Genomic DNA, 15,163 nt, shown 5'->3' with positions numbered 1-15,163 from the left:
ACCAGTGTATGCAGACGATACCATGGAGTGTGGAGCCCACACATACACACACACACACACACACACACACACACACACACACACACACACACAGAAACACATGCAGAGCCTCTCGACTCAAGAACTAATGATACATTTTCTGAATTTTCTGGGTACCTTCTAACTTTCCAGTCTTAGCTATCTACAGGTTAGACATTGGACTCTTACTGGCATTAGGCAGAAAAAGAAAAAAAATGATGGCATCCAAATATATTTAGCTTTACTACCGATTAGCAGATGGTATGAGATGTTTGGATCCTTAGAAGAAGAGCGTCAGATCCCACAATAAGACTTGGATTACTTGTAAAACTCATTTATATTTCAACGCGTGCTCCCACCCCACCCCGTCCCCCGGCCCTTACCAAGGACACCAAAGCTCCTTGGTGTTAAAAGGAGCTCCTTGCTCCTTTTTTTTTAAAAAAATTAACCCCATGAGAATATACAACTATGTTCTTTCTTTTATTTTTCTTTTTAAATCGGTGGTTGGACAGATAATTGTCTTTGGCAAATACATGAATTAGAATATATAGTTTTTCGGAATCTTTTACAGGGAAATCTATGTTACTTACTTTGCTGCTCTGGCAATCTCTTCTTAGTACTAAATGAACTAACAAAAATAGAATTTATGGGCCTTTTCAGCATTGAATTGAAACACAGTTGAGACCTTGCCCCAGAAATAAAACTCCTGTCTGGAGCATTTTTATGCTGGAGCCTTCATTGTAGCCTTCTAAAAATTTATTACTGAGAATTAATTTTCCTGGTGATGTAAAGGAAGTGAGTGTTCTCCCGCTGGAGGTGGTGTTTCTTGTTAGCAATAAGAAAACAATGAGGCTCTTACGGTGTCTTTTTAGTTGAAAAAGCGGCATCTAAGTCAGAGCCTGCTTAAGTGGGTATGATGGCGTGCCTTTTTTTTTTTTTTTTTTTTTGCGGTACGCGGGCCTGTCACTGCTGTGGCCTCTCCCACTGCGGAGCACAGACTCCGGACGCGCAGGCCCAGCGGCCACAGCCCACGGGCCCAGCCGCTCCGTGGCACACGGGATCCTCCCAGACCGGGGCTCGAACCCGTGTCCCCTGCATCGGCAGGCGGACCCTCAACCACTGCGCCACCAGGGAAGCCCCGACGGCGTGCTTTTTAAGAGAGACCCTAATGAGAACTATTACAGATTTAAGAGTGTGGATCGTATATGGGTCTTGTTTAGATCCTTTTTTGAATAAAGAACTGAAAAAGACATTTTTGAGATAGTGGGACAAGATTGAACCTAGACTGATATTTAATTCTACTAAGGAATCATTGGTGATTTTGTTGTTCATGAAAATATCGTGATCGTGTTTTGAAATGTTCTTCTCTATTAGAGATGTGTGCTGAAGTATTTACAGGTAAAATGATATGAAGTCTAAGGATTGCTTTGAGAATACTGAAGCGTGAAGAGTTGGGGTGTAAAGATGAAATCGCAATGGCAGGACAGTTCGTTTAAAAAAAAAAAAGCCTTAACAAAGGCGAAAGTAGGAAAATGTAGAAGCCAGGAACAGGAGGGAGTTGAAGGTCTGCTTCTCACCCCATTTTGACACTCCTGTGGACGCGTGTCGCTCTTTCTGCACATACAGTGGTCATCGTTTTGCCTTTTTGACCCGAGAATCCAGGAATATAGCACCACCGTTAGATTGTGCTGTTGTGATTGTAACACCGCACCATCCGGGACTCGGGCAGTGGTCTGGGCAGTTCCTATCTCATCCTTCTCAGAGGCTTCAGCCCCTTGTGGAAAAATGACCATGCAGGGTATTCCTTGTCCCCTGTTACATTTTTGAAACTTTAGACTGAGTAAGACATGAGATGATAACTTGGGTGGAGTGGTCTGTAAAGACAGACGGAAGGGGATGAGAGTAGAGATTTCAACATGAGGTATGTTTTTGCATAGAGACCTTATGATGTAATTGTTGGCTCTTCTTTCTTATCAGTTCAAATTTGTACTGGAATCAGACTCTTCACACTTTCAAACCAAAGTGTAAGTCAGTGCTGTGTGTGTATTTTTTGTTTTCTAACTAAACCCCCATCTGAAGTCTCTGCCCTTTGCAGACAGCAGGGTAGCGAACTGAGTCCATTACAAAGGGCACACGATTTCAGCTGATCACCACGGACTTGTTTGCTTCTTTTAATTATTCCCAGCACAGTAGGTTGTTAATATGTTGTCTCCGAGGCAGATGGGCCCATCCATTTTGATCACCAGCTTTGCTCTTAATTGACGTTTAGAACTATGCCTTTCGTCTCAAGATCTTCAGATGCTTCGAGGAAAGCCCAGAGTTTCCTTGACACCAGCTGCTGCTTTCCTTAAACAGGAGGAAGAAATTTAGCCCCTCAGCTTCCTCATACGCATCTGTTAAGCATGTCACCACAATGACAGGGTCCATGATGGCAAAGGGTAGTAGCTTTCTGAGGTCGTGATAAAATGCCTTTGAGCTGCAGGTTGAGATATTTTGGTCGAGAACTTTACTGTGTCTGTATGTTTTATCCAAGGATGATTTAACTCGTTCATTTGTCCAACTAACACGTTTTAAATATCTGTTATGCAGTAGTAGTCTGTATTGGGTGCTGGTTCACAGAGCCGGGTTTTCTGTTCACTGCAGCAATTTTCAGGTATGTTCTGGCTCTAGGGATTATGGACGTGAGGAGCTAAAAGGGTTTCAGGATGTCATGGGGATGTCATGACATCCATGTCATGTCAGGATGTCATGCCTTTCCCCCCATATCCCTTCAGCAACCCCATGATGCTGTGTCTGCCGCCCCTGACATCCCTCTCCAGGGGAAATGGTGAGAAAAGGATGGGGAGAAGTTCCCTCCTGGTGCGAGTTTTGCTTTGGCAAAGCTATTTTTTGGGCAGCAAAAAAATGTTATTTATGCATTTAGCAAATATATATTTGTCACCTACTAAATAAAAGATACTCTAAATATATAAGGACTCAGAATAGATTGAACTGTGTCTTACCACCAGGCCACGTGCTTTCCCAGCTCCAGATTTTCTTGCATGCTGGAACATCTTCTTAATATCTTTGGAATTTCGTAGCAAATACCAGATTAACAAAAACAGCAGAATCCATTGCTCTGGACATAATATAGAAGAACACAAACTCATCCACTTGGCTAAGAGAAATGTAAAGGCAGCGCACTGACAAGGACCAGCTCCTGTCAGTACATGTCCTGTGTGTGCAAAAATTTGACGATCATTTCATTGACCAAATAGTGTACTGTAATGGTGAGTCTTCATTCCAGAATTCATTGCATAAAAATCAAACATTAAAAATGTTGGAAATCCTAAATTGTTACACTTGTAGTAAATGCAGGTGCACATAAGTTGATCCCATTGTCACATCAAGGTTTTAGAAGGTTTCATCATTTTCAGTCTTGAGAATTTGTTTGAAAGCTCGTATTTCCATCACTTCCTCCCCTCCTGGAAAAGTCATTGTCTTTGAACATCGTTTAGAAGTAGGAAGTGGTTACTTTTACTTTCTGTTTTATACACTCCCATGTTGTTTGAATTTTTTTTTAAAAAACATATGTGTATCTTTCATTTTTAAATACCTGTTTTCCAACTGATAGCATCATAGATAATAATGATTAAAAATTCAGAAGATACAAAAGTGTGAAGGGGCAGAGGGAACATTTCTTCTCTACTGCTGATGGAGTGAGCAACCCCTAGATTAGTGTTTGATTAATAACTGCAGACGGTAGCGTAGCCAGGTCGACACCTAAACCCAGCCATCACAGTGTGTCTCTCTGCGGCTTGTTAGAATTCTTCTGGTCCTCGTGGTCAGTTCTGCTGCCTGCCTGGAGCTGCGTGCACTTGGCCGTATGCTCTTCTTTCTCGTTCCCACGCCTCCTCCCCCTGCAATTAAGTTAACTTGGTAACTCATTGCTGTATCCAGAGCATCTTTGGCTCTGCTCCACTGCCAAACATTTATTCTCCCTTTTCACCCTTTGGTTTTTCTCATCTGTGTTATTTGTCTTACCAGGACAGAACGTTCCCATTGTTTTCTTTATTAGCTGAAGTCACAGATCAGCTTGGCACCCATTCCAGCAGGAGCTTTCCTTCTCAAAGACGGTAGCTGCAAAATTGGATGCTGCTCTCTTGGCTTCTGGCTGTTGTTATTGTTCTTTGTCACCCTAACTTGGGGAAATGCCATATTGGAGGTTTGATAGGACTCAAACAGAATAAGAAATCTAATTACTTTTTGTTTTGTGCTGCTGCTTCAGAATAGCTCCCTTCCAGCTTCCAGAACATTCTCTCTCACGGCATTGCCCTTTCATGTTGGATTTCCGAAGTTACAAAATTCCATTGTCATTATCTGAAGAGCGACATTTATCAAATTGGATTCTTTCACATTGGAAACTGTTCAAGCATTATAAGAAGTCGCTACAAGTGTGTCCTTCACTGAACTAGCCCGGTGTTTTGAATTGTTATTATTGAATTCTAAGAGTCTTTGTTTCTCTAGAATTTCTTCCAGTTGCCTATAGAACATTTCAATTCTCTCCTTTTACATTCTAGCAAAAGGGAATGCCAAATTTTAGCAGAACCAGATAAGCATTGAATTCCAAGAGGTCAAAAAAAAAAAAAAGTTAATGCAAATCACTGGCAAAAGTTCCAAGATTTAGCTGTAGCCAGTTATCTGTCATTGATAGAGATGGACTTTTTTCTTCTTGGTATTTTAATGAGTAATAACAGGGTCAGACAGAAAAAAATGTGTAAGTATAAATTAAAATCTGAGGGTTCAGATGCCCAGAAAATCCAGTCAGAAAACACTGACCAAGGAGCAAAGTATGGTAGAGCCTGTCATTTGTCATGGGAAGGGGTATCAAATATGACCTACGAATTTTTAAAGAATTCCTAACTACACAAAAATGGAAATGAAATTCAATAAATAACCTCATCACCATCTTTATTCCGATTATAGCAGCTTCAGACAGTAACAGTCATTTTAATAAGCTTCTGTGGGTCAGGGGTTCGGGATAGTGTTAGCAGGCTGCCCTCTGGTCATGTGCAGCTTCAGTCAGATGGTCAGGCCTTGTCTTCATGGGTTCTCTCTAGGCTGGCAGCATGGAGGCCTCAGGGCCGTCGGACTGCTTATCTAGTGGCTGCAGGCATCTGCTGCCCATATTCCAGTGAGCAAGGTGGAAACGGCATCACCTTTTCTGATGCTTGGTTCTGTCGGTTACAGGCAAGGCACAGACCCACCCAGGTTTAAAGAGAGGACACTGGACTCCGTCTCTCGACAGTGAGGGTGGTAAGATTCTGGAAGAACACGTGAGGCAGGAGGTACTGATATGGGCATCTTTGGAGAGAAGAAGTCTGCCCTGGTCTACCCTCTGGCCACAATAATTCACATCTCTCCCACATGCAAAATACACTCTGCGCTTCCAAAACCCTCCAGATGTCTCATCCCATTATGGCTTCAGGCTCAGGCTCAAAGTCAAGGGCCTTACCCTCTAATCGTGTGCCTGACACACACCCAGAACACGACGGGAGGATAGGCCTCTTAAAGGTCTGCCCCAAAGAGGGAAAACCAGAGGCACATGGGACCATGACAGTTGTGGAATTTGGCCAGTTGCCTGTTGCCTGTTCCTCTTCCACTGCTCTCTTTGGCTCTTGGTTCCACGCTCTGGGATCTTACTTATACTTTTTAAGTGACCCTTCCTTTTTCAAAAGAAAGAGCCAGGGCTTCCCTGGTGGTGCAGTGGTTGAGAGTCTGCTTGCTGATGCTAGGGGACACGGGTTCGTGCCCCGGTCCGGGAGGATCCCACATGCTGCGAAGCAGCTGGGCCCGTGAGCCATGGCCGCTGAGCCTGCGCGTCTGGAGCCTGTGCCCCGCAACGGGAGAGGCCACAGCAGTGAGAGGCCCGCGTACCGTAAAAAAAAAAGAGAAAGAGCCAGTGTTTGCAGCTGAGTAGCCTTCTCAGACTGCTTCCTGCCCCTGAAAGTTTCGGGAGCTGAATGCTCTTTTCATTTTGTACTCTCTCTGTTTTAGTCGAACCTGGCAGTAATTTCACAGTACAAATGTCTAAAAAACTTTGTGGGTTTTCTTTGACTGTTGATGGGTTCATGTCTTAGACAAGAGCCATGACCTCAAGACGCTTTGTCTACCTTGGGCTCCCTGTGACGCTGAGGGACCACACCCTTAAGATTCTCAGAAGCCTTATTATGTAATGCAGAGTTTCTGCAAGGTTTGCTCTTCCGAGCCTTAGAAAGCCTTAGGTCTGTTTGAAAGCGTCCAGAAGGCACCGCCTTAGATCTTTCTGAAGTCTTAACAGAGTGTCACACAGTCACACCCTGGATTTGGTCTTCGCCTTGAAGCCCTGGCTGGGTTTGAGAACTGCTGGGTGTCTGGAGAGGCTGGGGATGAGGAACCATTTTGTATTTAACGGTGTGTCCTTTTCTCTCATCTCTCTCTGCTCACGTTTTATCACAGGCAGCGAGCAGCACCCAGGTGTCCATTCGAGTACCCTGCCTGGAAATCTCTTCAGCTAGATCATTAGGTCCATTTCTGTTCCCGCTTTACCGCAGATATCAGTGTTGCCAAACTCTGTCACTGCACAGCCGGGTCCTCTCATCCTCCAACATCCAGTAATATTCTCCTCGCTTTCCTTTACGCCCTCACTAACCACCTTCTTAAAACAACAGTCCTTTCATTATCTTCCATTATCTTGCGTGTCAGGAATTCAGGAAGGGCTTGTTCTGATTTGGGGTCAGAGTGGAGCTGAAGTACTTTTGCTAGGAACCCAGGCCACCAAGGAAACCAGTCTGACTGCCCCGGAGGCTCCTGGGACTGTTGTTGCTTTAAGTCACACAGTTTGAGTGTGATTAGTGACATGTCAGTAGTTCCTGGAACCAGTAACACTACTGTTTTCTTTCTGGCCTTTGTCACCCTGAAGTCCCAGTACGTCTGCTTTCAGGAATCCAGATTGGATCATTCCCCGCACCCCCACCCCCCGTGGCCACTGGAAAGCCTTTCTGCTTTTCAACTGTCTGAATTCTAAGCCCCCTGACTTGGTAAACCACAGAGGGTACAACTCACAGGCCAAAACTATCCCACAGACACATCATTTCTTAGGCTGTGCAGGAGAATTTTATTTTATCTTGATGTACACTTGTTAACATGAAAAAAAATGAAGAGCATTCACATAAAAATCCACTTCTCTGGAAGAATCAGAAGATCTGGCAACACTGGGATACCTTCCTGTGGCAGCAGTCAGCTCATGCTGGGCACTCCCTTTGGGTGTGTGTGGTGGTGATGAGGTTGGCCCTGTCCAGACCTCCCAGGTCCTCACTGGGTCTGCTTTCCATTTCCTACCTGGCTCCTGCAGGCCTTTGAAGTGGCCATTCTTATTGTACAAGTGTTCCACACAGCTTTCCAGCCTTATTCTTAGCTGTTTCCTTAAACCCAGCCCCTAGACCAGCCCCAGTCCCATGTGACCCAGCCCTGGCACATGAGTCAGCAGAACTCTATAAGTTCATACCTTCCCACTGGGTGGAATAACTTCTCCACTTCCTCTGCCTGGTGAGTTATACAGGTGGTCATCCTCTCTTCTGAGATTTCACAGCGTTTGTATCTCTGTTGTAGCATTCACATTTTCTTGAAATTATTAGCTTAAATGTCTGTCCACCTCTCTGGATTGTGAGCTACTCCAGGATGTAGGCTTTTATTTTATTTGTCTTTTGTCTAGAACTTGTCACCAAGGCAGGTATTAAGTAAGACTTTGTTGACTGACTGAATAAATGATTCTTTGAAAAGGCTAAAGCTAGCTCTCTTCCCTGTAAGAGTATACAGTTCAGTATGTCATCTGTTAAATGTAACACAGAGTAGAATGATATAAAGGTGCAGGCAGAATACCAGTGAAGCTTCTTGGATTGGAAGAGAAGAGGTAAGTAGAGATTGTGGAAGGGCAGATCAGGCCAAGATATGTATGTGATACACATGTAAAAAGGTAGCGTTGTGTAAGTATTTAATTTGTTCAAAACTGTATTGTGGGTGTCTGATGGCATATGGTGGGAAATAAGTCTTGAAAAGGTAATTTGGAGCAAGGGTATGGAGAGACTGGAATATTAAGGAATCTGAACTCATTCTGTAGGCGATAGTGAACTCTTGTTGTTTTTTTTTCTTTTAGAGAAAGTTCTAATCTGTGACTTGTGGCAATATGAAGGAGAAAATAGGCAAGAGTGTAGAGGCCAGAGGATTGATTAGCCGTTCGTTTTAATAGGAGAGACAGGAGATCAGTGTTGAAGGGGACCTGATCCAGCACAATGGTAGCTGAGGAGGTGAAATCTGCAGAATATAGTGTTTGATAGATTTGGCTCGTGAGAAAGGTGATAATATTCATGATAATAGCACCTGTCATGTCTTGAGTGTTTATTTATGTGCCAGGCATCATGTTAGGAACTTTATATGATTGTGCCCTTTGGCCAGAATGACAGGGGTGGGGGAGTTTCAGAGGTCTTTTTTTTTTTTTAACCCAAAATGGAATTTTATTTTAAATTGAAAAAATTTATAGGAAATATGTGCCTTGTTATCCAGTGAATGCTTCATGCAGAAACTTTATATGTATATACAAACACACACACACATACATACCCATGCACTGTAGAAATAATACATTTATGTGTGTATTTCTGTTTCTTCTGGGATTAGAAGGTACAGACAGAAATGTCAACTAGGCTGGTAGTTCTCCATCTTTCACCATTTTACTTCTGCCAAATAATCTATCAAATAATCAAGGTTCCAAATTGTTATAAACAAAATGAATAATCTTTCAGTGACATTTACGTTTACCATTGATCTGTTGTCATGTTAATATTTACAGGAGATTTGAGAACCTAGTTTCATGCTTTAACTAGAAGGATCTTTGTTTCCATTTTGCAGAAAAATTAATCAGGTATAAAATTTTTGATCCTGTTTGTAAAATTTATCATGCATTCCTAGATACAAAGGAAGCTTGAAAATACTGTGATACTGTACTTTCCAAATCTAAAGATTAGAAAAAAAAAGTTTTCTGGTCAGTTTGAACTTATGAACACTTATGGACATAGGTTCTATCTACTCATAATAATTTATTAGGATAACTATATATAACTGTTAAATAACTTGTGCAAAACATTTTTATTTAGAAATACACCATTTGTTCTCCTTTCTTACTGTGTATCAAGCAGTATTATTTACGCTCTGACTTGCAGTGTTGGCAGTAACTATCATAAAACCAATGTTTGCATCATCTAACACAGTTTTTCAGAGGACGCCCTTTTCACTTCTATCTACGTTAAAAAAATATATAGCCCTGTGTTTCCTCATGATGCTTTCATAAGAAGTGTTATCCCAAGCCATATGTATCAGTTTGAGAAATGTTAAGATAGTTTCCCCCCTGCTCCCGTACTTATATTGGTATATGTTTGGTATATAAAAATCAATTACTCTGTTGCTTTTAAAGGTGAGATTTGAGAGGCTTGTGTAAGAAAATTGAGATATTTGCCATTGCAAAGGAAAGTAGTTATTTCCAGGAATAACTACTAAGTTCTTGTGAAATGTTGTCAAATTTTAAAATGTTTCCGTGAACTGAGTCTTATGGTCAGTGGCGTGCTTGTAAACCTTGAGAACTGCCACTTTGGCAGTAAGGGGGGAGTGCAAATCCTAATTTGTACTATTTTTCTATTTCCATTGTGTAAATACTCCTACCCTGGCCAATTTAAGTGAGCCTTGTGAAGTCAGGTGTCTTGTAAACTTTCTGAAATGCTAACAGTGGGCTCTCCTGAGCTAGCAGGAGCCAGCTGCACCCCGGAAGTGTTAACTAAGACAGGCGACCCTGCAGAAGTGTCGGAGTGAGGCTGGGGTGGAGCATTAATAAATGGGCTGGAGATGGCGAGCTAGAAATTGATCAGATGTTCATATCCAACAGAGCATTTGCAAAACAAGACTAAGAGATGAAGTCTCCAAGGTCATTGACTTCCATGGAGAGAGGGGGCTCTGGAGACTGTGTGTTTTAGGTCACTAGACAACGTCGTCTAGTGAGCTAAGAGCAACCATTTTTGTGTTAAAGACAGAGAACAGCGGGAGACAGAGCAGGACAAGAGAGGAGGAGGAGAAAGGTTACCAACACAGGTTTGGAAAGAGTGTGAAACAACGGAAGAATGGATTTCAGCTGTGTCTGCAGGATCACATTATAGCAACAGAGAGGAGTGCTGAATCACACGGTTGTGACGTTGTTAAATCTTGGGGAGAGAAAGCAGGCAGTTTTCGTGGCCAGATGCGGACAGATAACATTTTGTATGAGACTGAAGATTGAGGAAGTGAGGGCAGCAATCAGAGATGCTCTTTAGAAAAATGTTGACAGTGAGAGGGGAGAGTGATGGAGTGATGGAAGCAGCAGAAACTGAGCCCCCTCCCCGCCCTTTTTGTTGGGGGAAGAAGTATAGGAGATACTTACACATGTTTGTGATGGATGTAGAGGATCCAGAGCCTGGCTGTTTGTGTCTTGAAGGAATGAATGAGTGAATGAATAAATGAGCACAGTAGGAGGCGTTGGTGTTGTAAAGGAAAAGGAATCCATTTTCGTTACACACTGGAGGGAAAGAGGCTCGGGGGGGTGAGGGTGTGAAGACTTTTCTTGGGAATAGAAAGCTTGGGGTATAAGTTGGATGGCCCTGTTGCTCTCAGGGTCGCAGGTGAAGTCATTGGGGTGAGTGGGGTAGGGCGAGATGGGCACTCCTGTGAGTAGCGGCAGCAGGGGATAGGCCTGGAGTCTGGGGTGGGACTTCCAACGCCCTCACTCCCAGCTGCTTGAGCTCCAGCCGGTTGTTTAAATTCCCCTGCGCCTCGGTTTTCCCTCTGAAAAAACGGGGGGAATAAAATGGTTCTCAGCTCCCAGGGCTACTGTGAAGGTTAAATTAGTTAATATGTTTCAAATGCTGAGTCACTTTTGGTACATGAGTAACAGCTGGTATCAAGGGCTGGGGAGGCGGACTTAGACTAACAATGAGCACAACTCCTCAAACCTGAGGGACCAGACTAACAATGAGCACAAGTTCTCAAACCTGAGGGACCATGTGAATCACCGGCGAGCTTGCGAAAAGGAAGATACTGATTTAGTGGGTCTGGGGTGGGGCCCAAGAGTCAGCATTTCTAGGTGATGCTGTTGCTGCTCATCTGGGGACCACGCTTTAGTGGCAGCGTTGTAGCAGGACTGTTGCCCCGACTAGGAGCGGCCAGTCCCCTGTGACATCACCAGGCAGTGTGCCTCCTCTCCATTGGCTCAGGCTGAGCCCAGGCTTTCCTCCAGGTGTGGGGCGGCCAGGAATGGGCACGGGGCCATGGGGAACTAACAAGTGCAGCCTCAAGAGCGTCAGCTGTGGGCTCGAGGCTTTATATGATACGGGAGAAGCCAGGCGGGGTTGATGGAAGAGGCGGAAGCAGACCGAGGGCCTGAGAGCACAGTAAGGCCAGGCAGTAGGCGTGGGACGGAGGTGCCTGAGAGCTGGTGGGCGCAGGGGCCAATGCCAGAGTTTAAGCTATGGGGACAGGCAAATATTTACTGCTGAAAACTTGGTGAGTCTAATTTTATTTTTTGGTGTTTAATTTCTGATGACTTAGAAGGCTTTTTGTTTGCTTGGCTGTGCCTCAAGGACATTATAAAGGGCAGCTGATTAGAAACAGGTTTCCTACTTCTGGTTAGTAGAATGCCTGAGGAGAGAAAAGTTACTGGGTGTTGCTTCCTGCCATGTCCAGGGTGTCCTTGGTGGGCAGATGTGAGGTGGGTGGGCTCCCCATCTTGGGTTCAGGCTACATACAGTCAGGCACGTAGTTTGTCCGGCAGGTGGAGGGGAGGTGGAGAACAGGATTCCCAGAGATGGGAAAACCATTCCAAGGAGCTCCTGAAATACCACTCCAGGGAGAAGTTATGTGGCAGTGGAAGTAGCTGGCCGGTGCCTTGGGAGGAAGGGCATGCAGTACTGAGACGAATTCTACTGAACTATGGTCAGTATTTCTTTGGGTCACATTCATCCTTTGTTCAGGAGTGTGTTAGAGAAACACACTTGCACTTCTAACATATTTAACCCCTTGTATAGAAAGTGCTTCCGTTGGCTCTCTTGTACTCTCTTGTATACATCCTTCCTCCTGTTCTGGTGTCTGGGGCCAGGTGGCATCCTGAGATACTGTATGGAGGTCCTGGGTCCTGGTATTTATAGACAGCTCCTGTTCGAAGGGGCACCCCTGGGAAGATGAGTCCCGGAACAGATCCAGGGACTGTGTCCCTTGTTGCTGCCGTTCCCTCTCCCTGGCCTCCCCATCCTGGCTCTGCCTCTGACCTGACCCCATGGCCACAAGAACTGGCCGGGGAACCACACCGTTGTTCCCTCTATCTGTCTGGTGGAGCCTGACTTTTTGTGGGAATCAGAACTTCATTTCTTTAATGGATTTTCATAAAAATGCTGTTTCAAGGAAGAGAAGATAATATTACTTTCCTTTTTCAGAGGTATGGTATAAATAGAACTGCTCAATTGTGTTTTATTCCCAGTTTTGGGAATAAATGTTATTGCATGTAAAACTTGGTCTAACCTCGCTACTGCCAGCTCTGACCTGAGGAATTTGTGGGCTTATGAATAGCTCTAGCTGTCACTTGAGCTCATTTCTCTGAGAAGCACTGGGTTATTTTTTTAAATCGCCAACAGAGAAAAAATTTCATTTAACCACCTCTTGGCTTTACTCAGTGAGTGAGCCATTTAATAGAATAAGAGCAACGTAACGGGAATGCAGTCAGAGTTCTGAGGGTGGGTAACCTCCATGCTCATCACGGTAGCGGATGGGGGAGGATAGAAGCTTTTACGCATCTTCTTTTGAAGCATCTATTTTGTAGATTATTCTTCAGTTCCTAAATAAAAACCCCATTTGTTTAAACTATATGAAACTCAGTTGCCTTGGCTCAAGACCTAAAAGCTTCCTGTCATCCCTACACACTCCCCACAAGGATGTAATTTTGTAAAATTGCTTTCTGGTCTCTTCCGCAGAGGTCAATGTCGCATAAATACACTGTGAAACCTGGGTTTCACATTATGCTGCGAGTTTTTTCCTTTCCAATAAACGGAGACAACAGTCTTAAGGAATAAATTTGTATTCTTTTTCTTGCTACGCTTACACCAGTATTTTATGCTACCTAGATTTTTGAGTGTTCGTTGTCTTAATTTCGACATTTATTTGTTTAATCAATATTTACTACTTAAAGGCCCATCCCACCATTTCTTTCAATGCCTGAGGCTATAATCCTAGACATTTTGCTTTATCTTTCTCTCTTCCAGCAAATAAAACTAAGAGGAGGGACACAGTCAGGGTTATAAAATAAAATAGAAATAGAAGTTGGCCATTTTATTGTCTGTAGTTGGATCCCACTTGAAGAAACAAAACGGACAGCTTTTGTAAACATAGAGCGAGGGGAAAAAACATAAACTAAATTTTAGGGTGTGAAGCTGCCCTATCTCTTTTCAGAAAGAGAGATTTCCCTGCTGTGATCTTTTGAATGAGTACTTGAAGAATACTAATTCGTCAGCCGTGCTTGGGTTTTACAGTCTGAGTGAAGGTAGAGTTTTTTTCTGTTTATAATCCACAATTTTACTTTTCTTCTCACTTCTTAGTTAATAGTATGTTTTGTAGTAGATGTGGCTTTAAATGCTTTCTTTTAATGTAGTCATTATCAGATTTTCCTCCGTATTGCTCTCGTCATGATTAGTGTTGCTAAGAAAATAATTAATTTTACTGTATATGTCAAGAGAAAATCTCTTCTTTATCCATTTCTTTGTAGCTTTAAAATGAGCAGTCTGTTCTAAAAAATCCTGAAGTGCATTTCAGCGTCTTTTCTACAGTACCTTGCCAACATCTATAAGCATCATTAAAATCACTGTCATTAAATAGGTCTTTCCAATGACTCAAAATGCAAGTGGAAAAAGTATCTTATGCCAAGCACAGAAGGAGTTTTTACTAAGTGCTAAGTGTTTTGAAGGTGAATTAGTGGAGAAAAAAGCTTTTTAAAAAAAATTGAGCACAACCGTTTGCAATTATGAATAAGAACCTTTTGCTTGTTTTTTAAGTTTCTACGTCGCAGCTCAAGACCAAGTGGTCAGGCTTACTTGTACAGGTTCCACATGGTAATGCCTTCAAATCAAACCCAGCCCCAGGTCTGCATTGTTTATGACTTAACATTGATCCAACATGTGTGAATGATTACTTTACACCTAAATCCTGTGGTATTTCCCTTGGAACTCATGAACTTCCTGTGGTATAAACTGGATAGTTTCTATTATGGAAAATAGTCTTTCTTCATGTCATACTCTTTCAAAGTCTTCACAGGACATTTTTAGACAGCTGGTTTTTCACAGTTACCATTCAGTGGCATAGGAAAACTTGCATTTGAATGGGAATCTGAAGGCTTTTTTTCTTGCCTTCATTTTGCTTTTACACCTGTGTGATATCTTGGGTCACTTTCTGGGCCTTCGTTCTCCCATCTGTAAAGTGAGGGGGTTTGACTAGACAGTCTCCAAGGTCCCTTTCCACTTGCGGTTTCTCTGAATCAGTGGATCACTGGTTGTTATGTTCACGTCATGTTCGCTTGCTACGTTGCTTTGTTTAACCACGTCTCAGACCATGTTTTGCTCTGTATTTTAAATTGAAGTAGAGTTGATTTACAATGTGCCAGTCTCTGCTGTGTAGCAGAGTGACTCAGTTATACACACATATGCATTCCTTTTTCATATTCTTTTCCATTATGGTTTATCACAGGCTATTGAATATAGTTCCCTGTGCTATACAGTAGGACCTTGTTGTTTATCCATTCTAAATGTAACCGTTTGCATCTACCAACCCCAAACTCCCAGTCCCTCCCTCTCCCTCCCCCTCTTCCCCCACCTTGGCAACCACAACTCTGTTCTCTGTGGCTATAAGTCATCTCCGTCCATTTTTTAAAGCAAATTACTTTGGTCAGAGGCTCATTATTCTCAGTCATCCGCTCCTTTGAAAAGTTTTGCCTTTTCAACCACAGAGACACGTGGAGAGCATTCCCCGTGGACCACATCTCTACCCTAGCTCAAAAAAATACGAAATAATG

General features: G+C 43.1%; 1 protein-coding gene across 4 annotated transcripts in view; it reads left to right on the top strand.

Annotated features, from left to right (window-relative positions):
- The window catches only part of STK39 (serine/threonine kinase 39), a 311,340-nt gene that overhangs the window by 169,661 nt on the left and 126,516 nt on the right, over positions 1 to 15,163 (top strand). The window lies entirely within an intron of this gene.

Source organism: Stenella coeruleoalba, assembly GCF_951394435.1.
Source record: "Stenella coeruleoalba genome assembly, chromosome: 6".
Lineage (NCBI taxonomy): Eukaryota > Metazoa > Chordata > Mammalia > Artiodactyla > Delphinidae > Stenella > Stenella coeruleoalba.
This window is presented reverse-complemented; position numbering and strand designations above follow the sequence as displayed.